This window comes from Protopterus annectens, chromosome 8.part0 (genome assembly GCF_019279795.1).
Source record: "Protopterus annectens isolate FY-2018-M chromosome 8.part0, PAN1.0, whole genome shotgun sequence".
Classification (NCBI taxonomy): Eukaryota; Metazoa; Chordata; order Ceratodontiformes; family Protopteridae; genus Protopterus; species Protopterus annectens.
Genome location: NC_056741.1, coordinates 1025733242 through 1025753519, shown reverse-complemented (window position 1 = coordinate 1025753519; position 20278 = coordinate 1025733242). Strand labels below are relative to the sequence as shown.

The 20278-nt window shown below is 40.5% G+C and overlaps 1 pseudogene; it reads left to right on the top strand.

Annotated features, from left to right (window-relative positions):
• LOC122808392 overlaps window positions 1-19112 on the top strand; it is a 36345-nt pseudogene extending 17233 nt beyond the window's left edge.
• The last annotated feature ends 1166 nt before the right edge of the window (window positions 19113-20278 follow it).

The following is a 20278-nucleotide window of genomic DNA, read 5'->3' as shown; positions in this document are numbered from 1 at the left end:
GGCATGTACCTCACTAGACACCTGCAACAACTGGAGAGGCCGCAAAAGTACCTCACAAAGAGGATACTAGGCCTTAAACACTTGTCCTATATGGACAGACTCAAAAAACTCCAAATATTCTCTGTCTCATATTGCCTACTTAGAGGCAATCTCTGCTTGACTTACAAAGCCATGTATGACCCAGCTCTGTTAGAAATGCTACATCTAAAGAAATACTAATCCGACCACACCACACCCTCCAGAGACCTCAGCCTCATTACCACAATCAACAGAATGTACTGGAGGGACAGGTTCAGAACTCAGACTGCCCATGCTATGGAACAGACATCCCATACATGTCAAGCAGAGCACCTCACTGACCCTCTTCAAGAGAAACCTTGATGAATGGATGGGAAATAGAAAATTCACCCCAGGGATAACTTCAGTAGCTCTACTCAACAGAGGCACTGGGAGCTAAGGTCGGGTGGCATGATGCCAAGCTAATCCTATGGCTAGGCTTGTAAAGGCCACAGGACCATTAGCCTAGTACACACCTATGAACCTATGAACCTAAGGTTGCTACAGATACCAAACAAAGTTACAAATCTTTATTCAGTTATGGCAAGAAGCTAAAACATAATGTCCAACAATGCACTGAGCACATCCATAATAATATCACATATGCCATTTTAGCAGATAAATTTAGGACTAACTTCACCTCATCTATTTACAATGTTGCCCCTAGTATCCCTGAAAATTTAGTTTCCCCTGATATCACATTAAAAAATGACAACATTTCTTTCAAAAGCTAAAAATACTACTTCCATAGGATCAGACAGCATACCAGGATGCATTTTCATCAGAACAAATATGTACTGAGTCTCTACTTAAACTGTTCAACCACAGCTTGTCCATAGGGTTTGTGCCTGATACCTGGAGAACAACCACTGTTACTCACTACACTAAGTTGCCCCCTCTACAGACCTGGTTAATTATAATCTCAACAGCTTCATAAGCCTTATATGCAAAGCTATGTTATGTATCATTGCAGAATTCATTTCTGCAGACCTAGGCATCTTAACTGATCTGGACCCCAGTCAGTTTGTTTTTGTGAAGTGCACATCCTATCTCCTGAACCTAGTAAGCTTCTTTGAAAAGGGTACAGAGGCTGTGAACAGTGGTTGCTCAGTGCATGTTGATTATCTGAAGCTGGACAAGCCTTTTGATTATTAACCACTGTGATGGTATTATTAAAAATGTAGCAAATGTAATGTAAACATGAATGTTGTCCCCAGACAACAAATTGGATATACAATACACCCTAGGTTCTAAAAGTTTCGGATATGCTTTCTGAACATAAAATTGTAACTAGTGGAGCACCACAGGGATCAGTACTGGTCCTTCTACAGTTTGGCATTTATTTTTCAGATATCAAAGCCAATACTCTAGAAGTGAGGTTGCCCATGTTTGCTGTGGGTTGTCAGCTGGGTGCTGTTATCTACTAATCCACTAATCCACTGAGATTAAATAATTCCAGCAAGGGCAAGAATATTCACATATCTGGTGTACTGAAAATAGTCTCAAGCTAATGCAAACAAGTGCAGTGTAGTAGCATTCAGCAACAAAGCTGCTCCCACCTCATATATTATACATTTTTACACAGATATCATGAGATCTGTGTACTTATGTGGATAACTCTTTCTCTCCCTTATTCAATCATTGTGCCTCCACAATAATCAGAAAATCTTTCTTTTGGGCCCAGTTAATTTCCAAGAGCATATTCTCAAGATTCAAAGAAGTCATCTGACTACTGTTCACTTTCCTTACTAGATCCATCATTGAATATGGTGGCTCTATTGGTATGCATAAAGCCAAGCGTATCCCTCAACAGAAAAGGCATCAAAGAAACCTAATCAATAAAATTTAAGGTCTGAAACTATTCAACTATTCTGATAGGCTACCATGACTCTCCTTATACCGTGTAGCCTACAAGATGCTCCGAGGTGAGCCATGTTTCACTTTTTGGGCAAGAACAAAAAACACAACAGAGAAGCAAGGAGATAGCTGTTTCTGGAGTTAATGTAGAGGACTGACTTTACTTCCTTGTTATTTGTAAAAAATGAAAAACAAAAACAGTTAAACATTACAGTATTAAGCAACAGTAATAAACAGTCCAAAACTTCAAATGTTATTTCCTCTTCTATGAAAACACTGAAGAAACAAACTCAAACCGGCTTAGTCACCAGAATAACTTAACTTTAATTCATGATAAGCTCTTTCATCCCTCAAATGGACATCATCAGATCAGTTTTTCAATAACAGCTTTAACCCATGGAAGACCAATATATACATAAAAATTACAAAGGCTCGTAAATCACGATTGACAACCTCATACATAGTAATGAGCCTAGCCTACAACTAAAAGCTAACCTGATGTAACACGAGTCATTTCTTGCAATCCAAACTAAAATCAGAGACAGAAAGAGTACTAATAAAACAAAGTCCAAATAAACTGAAGTGCAAAACTGGTAATTAACTTCTGGTCTGTCTGCAGACAGGCACAAGGTGTCATAAAACCTCCTTTACTAAAGGCTATTTAGTACCAAGGTGACAACAAGATCCTTCCAAAAGGCATGATAAACTAAAAAAAACTATAAGGGGAAAAAAAAAAATCAGAACTGAAGTGAAGAAGTGTGTGTGCGTGCGTGTATGTGTGCGTGTGTGTGCGTGTGTGTCTCTTTGTTCATATGTGTGTAACAACAGGCACATGAAACAGCACCCACTCTAGTAACCTTGTGAAAGATGTGGAATAAAGAAACATCACAGCTAACAATCCAATCAAAATAAAAACTGTAATTCGAAGTGGATTAAAAACAAACAAAAAAAGCATTTTTACTCATAGGGCTCCATCAGATTACTGTTAAAACCGAGCAACCATAAAAATAACCATACACTAAAAATAGGGGAATAAAAATGTGTGACACAAATGAAAATGACTGCAGAACAAGCAGAAACCATAAAAATACAGGCATAAAAAGGTCCAAGAAAAGTGAAGAAAGGAATAAATGTCATGTCAAAACCATTAATAAAATAATTTGTGTTCAATTTCCGAAGCTGAAGAATGCATTGCAGAACTGAGGCTAGACATAGGCATTAAACGTAGGCTTTAAGGCAAATTTGCCATTCGAGCTCCTTTTTTTCAAGAATGGCATTACAGTTCCCCTCAACAGGACCCATGCTGATCATGCCCAAAAGTTGAAAAGTGGAAAAAGAATGACCTGGTGATTCAATGCTGTGCTTTGCAAGGGATTCATGCTTAGTTTATTTCTAATTTCAGATGTGTGTATCCTCCTTATAAACTTAGAAATAGTTTTTCCTGTGCAACAAATTTGACACTTGGCTCAATGAGCTCTGTAAACATTTTTTGTTTTACTGTTACAGTTCCTAGCCACCTTACTGTTATATTTCTTACCCGTACTGGGGCAGATGAAAAAATCTCTGCAGCTCTTGAATTCACAAAAGTTAAAGAAAGGGGGCTCACATTTAAAGGTACCAAGCCTCTCCATACTGTTCTTGTTGAATGTCCCTTCTAAATAAGACCTAATGTTCCCACTATTTTTGAAAAAAAAAAGAAGGGCCAAAATCCAGACTCTTGTTCACTAATCTGTTACTAGACAAAATGGAGCAGTTATCACAAATTATCCTTTTAATCTCATGGGCATTTTAAAAGTTAAGGTCATACTTCTTTTTAGTTTCTGTTTCCTTTGGTAAGTGTAGGGACTACTGAAATCATGTAAAAAACATCTTTGTGGTTCATATAAGGAAGTGTCAGCACACACTTTTAGGTCCCTAATAGGATCAAAAATACATCTGATAGTCCCACTTCGATACTCCTTCTCAAGAAAATCTCTGTGGAGGTCCTGCAGGTTATTAAGAAAATTAGCTGTTTCTCTGGACACATAAGCGATCTGCATACCCTGTGACTTTATTACATTATATTACAGACAGGTGATCCGCTGTGGTGACCCCTAACCGGGAAAAGCCGAAAGAAGAAGAAGAAGAAGAAAAAAATTACATTATGCTTTGTCATTTGCGGGTGCATACTCCTGGCATGGAGTAGTAAGTTTACCCAGGTGGGTATATGAAATAAATCATTTTAAAGTTCTTGTGACTGCATGCTTATAAACAGTGAGATACAGAAAACTAACCTTATGGTAATCGTGATGAGTAGTAAATTTTAAAAGATCAGACGACTGAGCGATGTCTACAAAGAAATTCTAAAGAACTTCCACTGACACTGAAAGCCTCTAAGAAGACTAAACCTTGGAAAGCTAATGTGCTCTCCGCCCCAGAAAGAAAGGTGGCCTTCCTGTAGTTTTGCAAGATATTGCTGCTATTTGACTAAAACTAATTTTTAGTTTATTTGAATTCAAATGCTATAAATAAAGTCTCAGCAGCATGAAAGTCAATATTTTCCCATGCTGTTGCAGCTTTATATTTCTTATAAAACAGAATGGATTTGTGATTTATGAAAGTATAGATAAACCTGCCAGCCAAGGGAGATACAGAATAGCACATTTGTGTTTTGCAATGGACATGTACATTTCAGTCATGTGACCTCGATCCCATGTTAAGCTAAAAGGAAACTACAGATATCTACTGTAGCAAGCCACATTTTGAAACTGCATTTATTAATCTATATCCCCCAATTCTTAGTATCTGAAACTTCTGTTATTCACATCTGCCAGACCATTTGCAAGTTTGGGGGGTTTAAAGCTTTGCTGTTTCAATCAGCTTGTTCTGCAGGTCAGTATGTGCTGCTGTCTGAGTGCAGCATTTGCAGGTGTTCTTAGTGTTCTATAGACAGAGATCTATTTGATCCCTTTCCGCTCAGGGCTAACACTAATCTCCTGAACCCTCAGAATGCAATCACTTCAAGAGCTGAAAGGTCTGCTGTAAAAGGATTTAAGCCTAGAGCTTGTGGCTTAGCAGTGCGAAATCAGTTGAGAAAGCATTAAAGGAAGCAATGTTTTTAAATGACTATTTCAAACAGCAAGACATTTAAAATATAACCAAATACTTACCTCCTAAAATATGAGAGGCTTGGGGTCTTTTGTTGTCCAGGTCTCTGTCTTCTGTTTTTATTTTGTGGATAGGTCAAAGAGGACATTTGGAACAAAGGTAGTCTACTTAGTCAGAAAGCAAGAGCAACTGTCAATGCAATGAAATTCAGAAGCTCGGTTACAGCTGACTTTTTTTTTATCTGACATTTACTTCTACTCATAATTTGTTCAGCCTGCATGCAAAATACATAAAGATACTAAGTAAATATACATCAGGAATCGTGCCTCCTGTCTTGTGTCTACAGACTTAATGATTGATGGACAGTTTGTTTTAATTTTTCTAATGACATTTGCTAACTTGGTTATTAATTATAAACAAATCCTACCATGAAGGTACTAAACAAATCCGCTTTTCTTCCTGCTGCTTTTTGAATTCTTATATTTAAAATATGTGAATATAAAATAGTTATTGTTACTAGTTTACTCAAGAATGTTTAACATAGAACTAAAAATATCCATATACTTCAAGCAGCTTTTATGATTTCTTTACCTAAGATATCCTGCTTTGTTTACTCTTTTCATAGGTTGATATGTAAAGTGGTCCATAAGACCCTGTTCACTTAAGAACCAGGCACGAGGTAATGTGAAATGTACACACTATAAAAATACACAAACAGCAGAGGTAATAATAAATACATAATGAGACAGCTAAAGAAAAATCAATGTATTCAATTAATTGAACAAAATAATATCAAAATTTAAGTCACAGCCATCATATAGAATGACAGTATTACACTGTCCAGTTATTACATTGTTAAGATCTGGGTTATGCAGGGATTTACTTATAGGTTCTGGGGTTTAGTCGTGAAACCAGAATGGCAAAACCTACCAGGCATAATTTAAACAACATCTAGAACTTTTATTATTGCCATTTTATTAGGGTCCACTGAAATACTGGTATTCTGTTGGTAACTGACATATTACAGTTTTCTGTAATTTCAGTAACTAATACTTTGTCTGCAATCCACTCTCATAATTCTGACTAAGTTAATTGTTATTAGCTCTATTTTTAATATACATATTTATTTTGTTCTCATATAAAGCGAGTGCTTAAATGCAACTAGATTTTTCAGCTTGTTCTTACTGTCAGAATGTTTGTGAAGTTATTTATGCTAGGCATGATCTTGCCCTTTGAGCTTTAATTTATTTTTACATATCTTGGTAAAGTCTTGTTATAATTTTCCTTTGTGAGTGTAGTATCAGTTTTTGTATAGTTGTACCCTATAATAACTAGCTATTGTACTAGCTATAGTCACCAAGTTCACTTTAGTGTCAATATTGCTTATTTTATATTTTGTAGGAGTGGTACAGTGCCATGCAGTGAGAGGTTTGGGTGACAGGTGATTGATTATTTTTTTAAGAGTGCTGCAATTATTAAAATATTAATTTGAGTGTATCTATTACACCACTCCGAGAAGATCAGAAAGTACAGTTGTGTACACTTACCATAAATGTAGATGTTCGAGTGTATTCACTGTTGCAGTCATCACACTTGGGCTTATCTGCCTGCAGGTAGCCCTCAGTTGGCCTGGATACCAGAGTCTTGGGATTTCTGCATCGGATGCTGTCGCCTCATCCATGACGTCAGGTTGGCAGGGGTATAAAACATTACATCAGTTTTTCTTGCCCCAGATGTCAGGAGCCCCCAAAATAGGAAGCAATCAAATGGTGTGGAACACCTCCAGTAAAAAGTAAATACCATTTCCATAAGATATGGGCAAAAAAGAGGATAGGTAGAAAGTATAGAAAGACAGGGGGCTGGAAGGAGGGTAACCAGGACTGCAACAGTGAATACACTCGAACCTCTACATTTATGGTAACTGTACACAACTGTACTATGTTCTTCGTGTTTCACTGTTGCAGTCATCACACTTGGGTTGATTCCCAAAGCTGAGGAAGGGTGGAGGCAGTCAAGAAGTAGTAGGGCTGGCTAGCAGGCCTTGTAAGACTGCTGTGGCAAATCCAACTCTGGATTTAGAAAAAATAGGTAAGTGGTAATGCTTGGTGAAGGTGTGTACAGAACTCCAGGTTGCAGCTTCCAGGATGTCCCTGGTAGGGACTCCCCTGAGAAAAGCTGTGGAGGTTGAGGTAGACCTAGTGGAATGAGGCCTGATCCCCTGTGGGGTAGGTTTTCCATGGTGTTTGTAGCAGAAATTGATGCAGTGTGCTATCCATTTAGAAATTGTTTGTTTTGAAATGGCCTTGCCCTCTGTTCCTGTAGCAAAGCTGACTAGCAGCTGGTCAGATTTTCTGAAAGGTTTAATCTTGTCACGGTAGAACCTGAGCTGTCTGTGCACATCCAAGGAGTACAGGATCCTTTTCCCTTTATTCTGAGGATTAGGAAAAAAAGGTTGGCAAATGGATGGATTGGTTTAAAGACACACTGGATACCACCTTGGGCACAAAAGATGGATTAGTCCTGAGGGGAAACCCTGTCCACATGGAAGATAATGACGAGTTCTACAGCCATAAGGGCCTGTAACTCAGACACTCTTCTTGCTGAAGTGATGGCTAAGCAGTAAGGCTGTTTTCCAAGAGAGGAATTTTAATTCTGCTGTAGTAGCAGGCTCAAAAGGGGAAGCATGAGCTTCTCTAGTACAAAGTTAAGGTCCCAGGCAGGAGTAGGAGCTCTCCTTGGGGTCCTCAAATTGTTAGTTCCTCTCAGGAACTGTTTGATCAGGGGGTGAGAGAAGAGGGATGGCTCAGTATTGTAATGAGCTGAGATGGCAGAGGCATGAATCTTAACTGATAAGAAGGATAGGCCTTTGTGGAGCAGCTCTGCTAGGTAATCTAGGATTTGAGGCAAGGAGGGCAGGGCTGTGTCCTTCCCTTGAGACTGGCTCCAAGAACAGTATCTATTCCACTTTTCTGAATAGGATTTCTTAGTTCTGGGCCTCCTGGCCTCAAGGATAACATTCAGCACCTGTGTGCTGAGAGTTGCTGGTGATGTATTCAGGGAATAAGCTAGACTGCCAGGTTCAGGGTTTGCAGCTGAGGATGCAAAATCTGTCCCTCCTGCTGGGACAGTAGAGAGGGGGTTTGATGTAGATGCCAGGGTGGCACTGCTGTTAGACTGCATAGGAGTGGGTACCAGTGCTGGCGTGGCCAGTCTGATGCAATAAGGATTGTCCTTGGCCTGTCCTGTTTGATCTTGAGGAGTACTCTTGGAAGGAAGGGCAGAGGGGGAAAGGCATATATTGAGAGGTTTTCCCATGTGAAGGATAGGGCATCCACATTCCAAGCTTGGCTGTGGGGAATTCTGGTGCAAAATTTGTTTAGTTGATGGTTTTGAGTGGACACAAAGAGGTCCAGCTCTGGTGTCCCCCACCTGTGTATTAGAAGTTTGAATGAGTTTGGTTCCAGTTTCCACTCATGTGGGTCCATTAGATTTCTGCTTAAGTCGTCTGCAAGTGAATTTTGTTGCCTGGCAGGAATTGAGCTTGCAGGTGCACTTGGTTGCTTAAAGCTGTGTTCCACAAAGCCATGGCTAACCTGTAGAGTGGGTAGGAGTGAGTTCCCCCTGCTTGTTTATGTACCACATAACTGTGGTGTTGTCTGTCTTTATCAGGAGTTGCCCTGGCAGGATAAGGTATTTGAAGGCTGTCAGTGCATTCTGTACAGCTAACATTTCTTTTTGATTGATATGCAGGTGAATTTGTCCTGGGGTCTATTTGCCTTGAATGTATTTGCCTGCCATGTGAGCCCCCCATGCATAGTCTGATGCGTCTGTTGTCAGAGTTTGTATGGCGGGGGGGGGGGGTTGTGAGAAAGGGAGTCCCTGGGTGTGGTTGCAGGTCTCTGCCCACCAAAGGAACTCTGTCCTGTTTCCAGGTCCTGGGAATGTTCACACCAGAGACTTTTTAAGTACCATTGAAGTTTCCTCATATGCAGTCTTGCATATGGAATCAGTAGAATACCTGAGGCCATGAACCCTAGGGCTTGCAGTATTTTTCTTGCAGATAGTTGGGTTTGAAATAAGTTGTCAAATAAACCTGCTTTTCTGGAGTGAGGAATGCCATCTGGGAAGTTGTGTTCAAGCTTGCTCCCAGGAATACAGTCTTTTGGCTGGGTATCAGATGTGATTTCTTTGCGTTGATGGTATACCCCAGAGAAGTTAGGAGTCACTTTACAAACATCAGGTGCTGAAGTAGCAATTCCTGACTGTCCGCCTGAATCAGGCAATCGTCCAAGTATAGGTAAATTTGAATATTTCTCTGCCTGCAGTAAGCAATGGCTGGAGCCAGGCACTTTGTGAATACCCTGGGCACAGTAGATAAGCCAAAGGGAAGTGCAGAGAACTGATAGTGCATAGAGCCTGCCCTAAAATGTAGATATTTCCTGCAAGATTCCCTTATGGGGATGTGCAGATAAGCTTCTTTTAAGTCTAGGGTGACTAGCCAGGAGTCCTTGGCTAGCATAGGAAGCAGGTGCTGGAGTGTAAGCATTTTGAATTTTGGTATCACCAGGAAGGTGTTTAGGGATGACAGATCCAGAATAGGGCGCCAAGAGTTCTCTTTCCTGGGCACCAGGAACAGCCTTGAATATAAACTCTGTCCCCTTTGCTCTGTTGGCACAGGTTGATAGTGAGAAGAGAAAGTACTTGCTTTTGGGCCTCTGTCCACTGGTTTGGTAGAAGGTCTGGCAATCCGCATGGGGTTGGCAGAGAGAGGAAATAGAATTTGTATCCCTGGGATACAATGTTTAAGACCCATTGGTCCTGGCTAATATGCTCCCAGTTTTTTACATGTAGGGCAAGTTTTCCTCCTAGGGGTGCAAGTACTTTGGGCATGGCTGGGAAGGATTAAGGACAAGTCATTGTGAACATTTTCCATAGGGGGTGGCTTACCACTCCAAGTTTTTGAGGAGGGAGCACTCCATTGTTTAGATCTGTGCATACCCTGAGACTGTAGTCTTTGTGGTCTGTTGCCCCTGGGTTTGGGCTGAGAAGGTCTGGAAGGATCTGGAAAGGACCAGTTTTTTGAAGTCCAATGCCTACTGAATCTAGTTGGCTGTACCTGTAAGAAATATTTAACGGTTTGCATGTATTTAGCTTTTTCCTCCATCTTTTTAATAGCTTATTCTGTTTTAGAGTCAAACAAACATTCTTGGTTTAATGGAGCATCAAGTAATTTTGCCTTGACATGGTCTGGCAAGATTTGCTCCTTCAGCCAAGCATGCCTTCTCAGAACAGACCCAGTGACAGCAGCCTTGCAAGATGCTTCTAAGGCATCAAAACCACACTGCAAAGTATGTTTACCAACTTAGTTTGCAGAATGCATTAAGTCTTGTAAGTCCTTATTTTCTGCACAATCAGGAATCAATGACATGTTTTGTTTAATTAAATCTATAATATGCTGCTGGTACTTCAACATGTGAAACTGGCAATTTAAAGCCCCGATGGCAAGAGTTGCAGAGATATAACCCTTCTTACCCAATCTGTCTAGATCCCTAGAATCCCTGTCCGAAGGGGTAGGGTTTTGGATGTAGAAGCCTTATTACCTTTAGGTCCCTGGGAAATGGTCTCTGGATCCGCAGTGGGATTTTTGAAGAGAAATTTGTGAGAGTCAGGTACTCTGCAGTATCTGTCAGGCTTTCTAGGAGCAGCTGGTAAAGTAGCAGGGGTAAGGCTGGATTCCATGAAGACATCATGTACAATATCCAGGATAGGGGGAATAGCTAGAGGCCTATGCTGAATCAAGTCTAAAAATTCCCTGAGTCTCTTTTTGGACTGAGGTTAGTCCTAGCATTCCCAGCGGAAATGCTCTCTTAGGGTATGCAAGGTTTCACCAAAAGAAAGGTCCTCTGGGGGGGGGGGCTGAGGGGATTGAATCCTCTGCATATGAGTCCTCATAGGTAGATAAGGTTATGTCCTGGTAATCACAGGGGTCAGAGTCATCAGACTCATGGTCTGAAGAATCAGAAGGAAAATCAATTATTTGTCTTTTAGAGAGGGAAGGCTGGCTTCCCCTAATTAAAGTAATAAGGTCTTCAGCCATTCTAAGCATTTGTTTCTGTGGCATGGGAGCATGTGAATGTGCTTTGATTGTCGGTTTCCTAGAAGTAGTGTGAACTCTGGGCCAGAGAAATTCAGTAGATTTAGTAATTAATGAAGTAGATGGTTTGATATGAACATCAGAAGGCCTGAATACACCCTCAGAAGCCGGTGCCTGCACAGCAGCTCTGGACCCATCCAAGGTAGAGATATCTACAGGTTCCATAGTCGAAGAAGCATCTCCCAGCATACTGGACTCTGAATGGGTCTCAGTGGAGGCCTGCAAATCTGTAGAAGTGGGTAAAAGGGGCTGCGAAAGCACCTCACTGAGTACCGGCGGACTGGCAACTAGCTTAACGGAAGCATTGTCAGCAGTTTTGGACCTATGCGGTCTGTCTCTGTCTTTATCTTTGCATTTTTTTGGAAGATTGGTAGTTGGATGGCTTACCAACGCCATTTCAGAATACAGAGAATGAGGGCGAAACAATTTACAGACAAAAATAGCCTGATGATGAATAGTTTGGGTGTTGAACAAGGCACAAATCCGACATCGAAGGGACATTGTGGTCTGGGCCTAAACAGGTGACGGAGTAAGAATGAAAATCTCTATGAGGTATTTGCTTTCCACAGGCAAGACAGTTTAACTTTTTCTGACATCGGTTAGAGCAAGAAAAAAGGATTCCCAATGGATACTTAGCTTTAGAAGACTTCAAGTTTGAAACTCGAAAAACGAAAATTTCAGGTAGCTGCCGATTGGCACTTGTGAACTGCTTCTGCTTCATGCTCCCACGCAGCAAGAAAAGCAGATGTAATGGCATCGGCTGCATGTTTTATACCCCTGACGACCTAACGTCATGGATGAGGCGACAGCATCCGATGCAGAAATCCCAAGACTCTGGTATTCAGGCCGACTGAGAGCTACCTGCAGGCAGATAACCCCAAATGTGATGACTGCAACAGTGAAACACGAAGAACATCTTGATAATTTATCTTCAGTAAACCACTTTAATTAGCATGCAAAGCTATAGAGACCAGGCACAAGCCGGGTTTGATTTATGCAAAGTTAATTGAATTTGGGGCTAACTCATTTATTTAAGGAATATAACCAACAGGTTTTAATTAAGTAATCCATACCATGATATAATGCAAAACTGTGCAATACTAATTCTAATTGTCTGATAAGTAGTAAGTTTTTATTTTCAATCAGTTAAGTGATTCTGTAGATGCATTAAATTATTTGAATCAACATCCTGACCTTGAAGTTAGATAATCCAGAAAACTCCTTCACCACAGAGGGTAGATATTTCACCCTGATCTGGAACCAGGAAACAGAAAGCTATTCCTTCTGCCATAAAATGTATCCTTGAAATGGGAAACTTGAAACAAGTACTCTTTTAAGTGGTTTAAAGGAAAATCTTTTACTAAGTAAACAGCAATACCTTACATGTTTTAACCTATGAGCAAGTGACCTGAATACTGAGTCCCCCACTTTTATGGCAATCAGATATAATATTTTAGAAAAGCACATTCTTGCTGTCATCTGATGGCAAGTATGAAAAGCTTACAGACTATATTCAGTAGGATTTATGAGGTCAATGAGAATTGCCTTGATGAGATCATAATCGTATTGTGATGGATGGGGTTTGCGTAACCTTGTGTCATTAGAGTTATGTTGTCTGTAGCTCTGAGCTCTTGGTAGGGTGACCCATTGCAAACTGATATGACAGGAATGAACAGAGACAATGATTCCCTGATGGAATAAGAAAATGTCACCCAGCATGGGCATATAGGCACACATCCATTTAGTCACTCTTGGGAGTGCTGTTCAGAACTAAGTGCATGTTGGTTTGGTGGCACATGTTCTGTCAACATGAAAAAGCACTTCACCAAGCTGCAGCATGGACTAATCACTGACAAAGGAAAAGGTAGGATTTATTTTTATTTTATTCATTTGTTAATTGGGAAAATTCCTAGGAAGAAGTAACTTTTTGAGGGGTGATTGGAATTCAGGTACAATATGAGGTAAATGGAATGTAAGAGGTGGATGGACTAAGATGGGGCAATAACTGGTTCTTCAGGTGGGAATTCACCTCACTTTTAGGGAAAAAGCCTGACCTTTTGAAGGGGGTTCAGAATTACCAGCTTGATAAAACTGTCTTATCCCTTTACTCAGCATGGTTTCTGGAACCAGATGTATTATTTGAGGGTGGATTCTCTCCTACTCTGGAGTTGCCCCACAGGGGAGTGCATTGCCTTGAGTGGGAATAATCCTAACCTCATAGCTGGATCCATTAAAGATGGAGTTTGTACCAGAAGATGAAACGGTAGGGTCACTGCAACTCAGAACTGACTGAATGGAAAGCTCTGTCTGCTTGTTTGTTTACATGTACCTAATAGCTATTCTGAGCATTCAGAATTTTGGACACCATGGCAGGGAACCACCTAATGACACTACAGTTCTTCTGGAAGACCTCAAATTCATGGCAGGGTACTCAAAAGGTGTGATTGTGAAGTATGTTTTGCCTAACTTGAATCCAAATCATAAATCATTATTGAACGTTTGTACTTGTAAAGAATAGTCCATAACAAATGCCATATTTGAACGCAAGATGCCTAAGAAATATACCTGGTATCATAGCAACTTGGGACTGAGGTCAATTAATTTTTGCCATCTTGATTGCCCACAGGTTGGCCATCATAAGCTGCTTTGACAGAGTTGGGAAGAGGAATGTGAGAGCAGTGTTATCCAGTACATCCTCCTGGATAGTGCTTACTAGGTAGAGTCAGAATGGGGGACAGATAGCAGTTTGTGATAGTCAGGAAAAAGGACAAGCTTCCTGTAGCATCATATTCATAGCTCATGGCAGGTCTTTTTCAATGAATCCCTACTCTTTCTGACATGTTGGGTTGACATCATTGGAGGTTGTGCAATGATACTGTGAGGCACCAACTTCCACCTGCATAGCAATGTCATTCAAGCTGCCTGCACACCAACATACATTTGAACTGAATTGTGCATATTCAGTATCACAGCCATAGCTGCTGTGCTTTGAGTGCATATCCCCAGCATGTCTTTACACCCCCCATGACAAATGACCCAGATGAAACTCATCATTTTTCACCTACTTTACCAGCTGTAGCAGATGCCAAGCTGATAATCAAACTCAGGTCACATGGTTAATAGTCAGAACTTTATTCCTGTACACCAACAGAACTAGTGACAAATTTCATTGGCAGACTTTTAGACATGTCTCCAAACATGTGGCCATTTATGTTGTGAACACTCTGACCAAGACAGGTGCTGAGCTGTTAAATGATAATAATTTGGTTGTGTGCTAGATCAGACATCCAGGACAGCTGCTGAACAGACTTCAGGAAACTTAAATATGTATTGAGGGTATCTTGAGAATTCTTATATAGTATATATTTCTGTGTGGAACAAGTAGAGCTTCCACTTTCTGAAGATCTTATCCTGTACACTTGTACAGGCTGTGGGACATGACATTTGAAGGGAATGTATTGCTAAAAGCATCTGCTTCTGAGATGGAGGCCAAGAGCTTTCATAAGAAGCTTTAAGCAGTGTTGCTGCTTGTCATGGTGGTAATTTCTGGCCTAATGACAGACACGAGCAGTGAGGGAAGCCATCAAGATAAAGAAAGGGCTTTCCATGCAATGCTAGTGGGTGGGTCTCCAGATATGATTAATAGTAACTGACAGGCCAAGAGAGTAGCATTTGTACATGGAAGAGTTTGGCAAAGCCAAACAAGATGAGTTTCAGATGGTGTCAAAGAGACTCTGGAAAGCCAGATGATAACTTGGATGAATTGGGGTGGACATAGAAGGGCATTACCAAACCATAATCAGTAAGCATGGGCAGATACTGAACTTGACAGGGAACATTGTTAGAAAAAGGAAAGAACACCTTGAGTAATTTTTAAATCTGGTGAGCATAGTCTCATTAGAAGATGCAGTACCACAAGTAAGTGGTGGGGCTGAAGTAAGTTCTGAAGTTCAGGTTACCATGGCAGTTAACAACCCCAGTGTAGAAATGTAGTCAGAATGCATAATCTCTTTCTAGAAATTCTGAAAGTATATTGTTGAAGTTTCTATGTTAACTGGCCTTTTTCAGTATTAGGTAGAAGATGGACACATTATCAATAGATGTGAAAAATGGGATGGTGGTTCACATTTTCAAAAATTAGGCACAGGAAAGCATGCTCTACCTACTGAGGGATCACCCTCCTCAACTTCCCTGGGAAGGCTTTTTCCAGGCTATTGGAAAGGAGACTTTGCAATAGATGAACCTATCATTCAAGAAGTACAATGCAGATTCTGTCCTGGCTCTGGAACAGTGGATCATTTGAAAAGGTCCATTACAGCTTTCCGATATGCATTTATATGTGCATTTTAGCCATGGAGGAGGCATACAACACTGTATATGAATGTCTGTTAGTAGAAGCTGATGGGTATGTTGTCCTGGGGCTGCTAGCACATGCCATTAATTCCCTCTCTTTGCAGATTAAGCATTTTCTCCTTAACCTCTACAGTAAGTCAAATACATTCAAGGTGGCAGCAGTACTTTGCCAAAGGTGTGTGCTTTCGCCTCTCCTGTTCTTGATTTCAATGGACAGGATCTTAAGGTGAAGATGAGATTTGGAGACTGTTTAGGTTGGGATGTTAGAAATGCATCTTATTTGTTTGTAGGCAATGTCATCTTTTTGGCCATGCTAAGTGTGATCTCTAGCATGCGGTGGAGTGGTTCACTGGTAAGTGTTTAGTTTCTAGGTTGGAAATCAGTACCACAAAATCAAAAGTCATGGTCAGCAGTCACGTTTTTCTCCCAGTAATGAGTAGATGGCTTTCTGCAGGTAAGGAGTAAGTACTTACTCCAAGTGGAGGAGTTTAACTATGTTGAAATCTTGCTTAAGAATGATGGCAGAGGGAGTTTGGGAGACTGAGAGCAGACTGGTACAGTTACAGCAGCACTGTAGGTATTGAATGGACTGTCACACTGAAGTGAGAACTGAGTCATGGCACAAGCTATTATTCAATGATTGATCTATAGTCACGTCCTAACCGATGGTTATGAGCTTTAGTTAGTAACCAAGTACATAAGATTGCAGGTATAACTGGTGAACATCAGGATATTTCACAGAGCTCCATGAATCAGTTTATATGGCAAAGTGAGAAGTTCAGTAATAAACCTGGATTACAGCTACTGCTCCTCTGGGTTGAGAGATGCCAGTTGGGGTACTTTGGTTACGTAGTGATAATGCCCCAGGGTACATTCTCCTGAAAGTGTGCTAGGCATGTCTCACTGGATAAGATCCTGGGACTGACCCAAGGCACAGTAAAAGGATGACATCTCTCAGCTTGGCTTGGAACATCCACAAGATGATTCCAGAGCTGTTGCAGAGTATAGGGATTTCTGAGCTGTCTTTCTCAGCTTGCTACCCCCATAACTCCCACTTAAGCAATTTTGAAAATGAGAGATGGATGGACAGATTGCTGGATGGATTGATGGATGGAATTGCAAAACTTGCTACTAGAAGAGTAAGCTACATGCATGGCAAAATGGAGATTATTCTCCCTTCGTGGCACAACTCAATATTTGCTTAATGCATCTTTGGTTTATTGACCCAGAAATCTCGTTATTTTACAAAATACCTACATATGTTTGGTTATTGAAGAAAAGAGGTAGTCCCTTTAAGTTTTGAAGAAAAACATGATAATTTAATGCCCTTAATATTTGTAGGTATGTACTCTTGAAAATATTACATGAACTGAAACCATACATGAATGTCCTGCAGTAGAAGCTAGAACAGTATGCTGTCACTGAGATGCTAGCACATGACATCCACTCACTCCCTTTGCAGATGCTCATGCTAACTGAAGTAGGCTCATAGGTAAGTACTAGGCTAGCTGCCCTTGCAGGCCATTTTAAGCCTAGCCAATTTCCATTCTTTATGTTTGAAGTAAACTATCCTATTTGGTTATAGATTGGCCTTACCCATTCCATGGTCAGTAATTATATAATACTCCTAATAAAAAAATATGAGATCATAATAAATAATATGCATGGGATAAAACATTTAGGAGTCGCCTCTTTCCAGTAGTGGCACAAGGTGTAGTTCTGGGGAAGTTTTTCTGTTTCCCATCCATAGATCTAAGTTGTGCTTTAATATGAACAGGGTGAGCTTTGTTTTATGTGTATGGAGAATCTGTCCCATAGCAGTGGTATCCTCTGTGAGATATACCTGTCCCTTCAAACTATTCTGTCAATGTTGCAGAAGAGGTTTAGATCCTTACACCGGGTATTTATTAGGCCATTTGACTTGCCGACATGCAGTAAATCCATCACATATGGGTCGCAAAATGCCTTGTATGCCAGACACAGGTCACCTCTTAGCAGTGTGTAGGGTACTGAGTACAGAGTCAGGGCTTTGAGTCGGTCTATATATGACATGTTGTTTAGTCCATGTATCCTTTTGGTAATGTATCTCTGTGGGTGTTAAAGTTGTTGCATGTGACTGGACAGATACATGCCAACTAGGGCATTACATTCAATGACTGGCATAATAAGGGCTGAGTAAAGGGGAATAATGACATCCCTAGATCTAGACACAATCCCTTTGTTTACAAGCTGTACAATAGAGAAGGACTTTCTTACAAACAGTAGCTACATATTGATAAAAAGTCAAGCCACTGTCCACATAAGTTCCTAATTCCTGAACAATTAGGTCAACTCTTAGGGGCATATTGTCAGTGTGGTAGTTCCCTGGGGTAGATGACTTCCCAAAGGATACGATAATGCATTTTTGGCATTTAGTTTCAGTCCTTATTTTCACAGCAGTTATTTATTTGAGACAAACCTTCCTGCAGGATGGCAAAGTCATTTGGGAATTCAATGACAGATCCTAACTTGCAGTCATCTGCAAACTTAGGCAGACAGAGCCCTTTGGTATTGGCTTTTACTTCAGAAAAGTAGATGCCAGACAGGAGAAGCACCAGCACAGTGCCCTAGGGGAATCTACTGGTGACTGGTCTCTTTTTGTAGGGAACCTTCCCAGTTTTGATTATCTGTGTCATATCTGTCAGCCAGTTGACAATCCAGTGGGTGACATACGGGTTTATTCCTAGTTTATTTAGCTTGTCTACTCTGCCTGAGTGGGGAATTGTGGTGGCTTCAGGATCTAGCCCAACTACAATACCACCAGTGCTGCCTGTAACTGTACAAGCCATGGACAGTAAACTAGTTTCAGTCATCAAACCAACTTCCATCCCCTGTTATGGACACCAGTGCCAAGGGCAAGGGCATCTGATCTGAAGAGAGTGAAGATTAACTGGATGAGACTGAGGATTGCACAGAGGCTAAAAGAAGCACAGAATGTGTGTGCAATGTTGACCACTTTCAATGAAATTGACACGAGTAATATACAAATGATGAGGGCACATCTCAGACATTCCTTCTTGAAGAAACACAACTTGAAACTAGGCTTTGTTAGCATTCATGAAGGCAGCAGTGTATTACCTGCAGGACCAGCCTGTTGTAAATGCTGTTATTGTTATTGATGACACAACCAAATAAATTGTTTATAGAGGTTATATTTACTTCAGTGTTGCTGTGGTGACACCAAAGGGTTTAGTAGTTCCTGTCATCAGAAATGTTGGGTCAGTAAAATTTGCTGATATTGAGAAAGACATTAATCAACTGGGAGAAAAGGCCCATAAGAATGAGATTTGCCATTGAAGGTGGAACCTTTACTATCAGCGATGGAGGAGTGTTTGAGTCTCTGTTTGGAACTCCCATTATAAACCCACCTCACTCTGCAATTCTGGGCATACATGGCATCTTTAATAAACCAGTAGCAGTTCCAGGAAAGGTTAAAGTGTGACTGAGGATGTTTGTGGCCCTGACATATGATCACTGTTTGACTGCTGGAAGAAAATCAGTTACTTTCTTGTGTAAAATCAAGGTCACTGTGGAAGAGCCTTGTGTACTCTTATTAGACATTTAAGCCATAGAATGAGCATATGAGCAATATTTTTCCTTCTCTGTTCAGTCAGGACAGCAGCTAATTCATGCCACCACTGGGATGATGGCTTTTGGGAACAGGAGGCCATCAGATTCTTGGTGGTTTCTCTATGTAGCCTACTGCTCTAAAGGCTCACAGAAAAAACTGTCCTGTTACCTGAAGTAGAATTCTCTCCATCTGGAGAGAATTAGCAGTCAGAAAATTTCACTTTACAACCACTTAATGTAAAAATTGCACCAGGACCCCCAGGATTTGTTGAATGCCTTGCTTCATTTTTGAAGCTATTTTGATGACTACATATGTTTCCTGTACTGCTACCACTTTTTTGCTTTCTTCTTTCATAGTTGTCTGCACAATGTAAAACAGTAGTATGATAGCAGCTATGTTGCAAGAAATTCCAGAGTGGTGGGTTTAGCCCTGTACTAAAGCTGCTCTTTTGCCTTTGCAATGGAAAGATTATGCTGTTGAGAAAAAAATGAACTTCTAGAACACCTTTGCTTGAAATGCAAGGCTAGATTTGTAAGGGCACAAGTAGTCGTTAGCCTAATATCAAACTATGAAAAGCTTTGGACAGGTCAAGGTATGCAGTGTGTACCATTTTTCCTTCATCCATTGCTTTGGTAACCTTTTCAAAAGAATCCAGCAGGTTGAGTAAGCATGGTCTGCCCTTGATGAAATAAAGCACATCTCATTTTCGTCGTCATACTGATTCTACAAAAATAAGCTCACTGCATAACTCAGAAGTACTTAAAGCTGACCATATGTGATAGAAGCCCAAGTCCATTAAATGTAAAATTAACTATCTTAGGACTTAGGGAATACCAATTTAATATTTATTTACTAATTCTAACTCAACCAATTATTTGACCAAGTAAGTTATTTAACCTCCCCAAATGTTCTCCTTGTCAGTACTCTGTCTTTTCCTGTGTTCTTTAACCATCATTGAACAAATTTCTTCCTCTTTCAAGTAAATGCCTGCAACACGGCAGTGTTGCTCCTATTTTAGCCTCAGTAATCGGCATTATTACAGCTTATAAGAATCACCACAACTTGTGCAGCAGATCCAGCCACCAACTAAGCGGTTTGAAGACTAATTCCAAAGTAAAATAATACCCAGCAAAATAAAGCAATTGAAGGTTAAAGTGCTT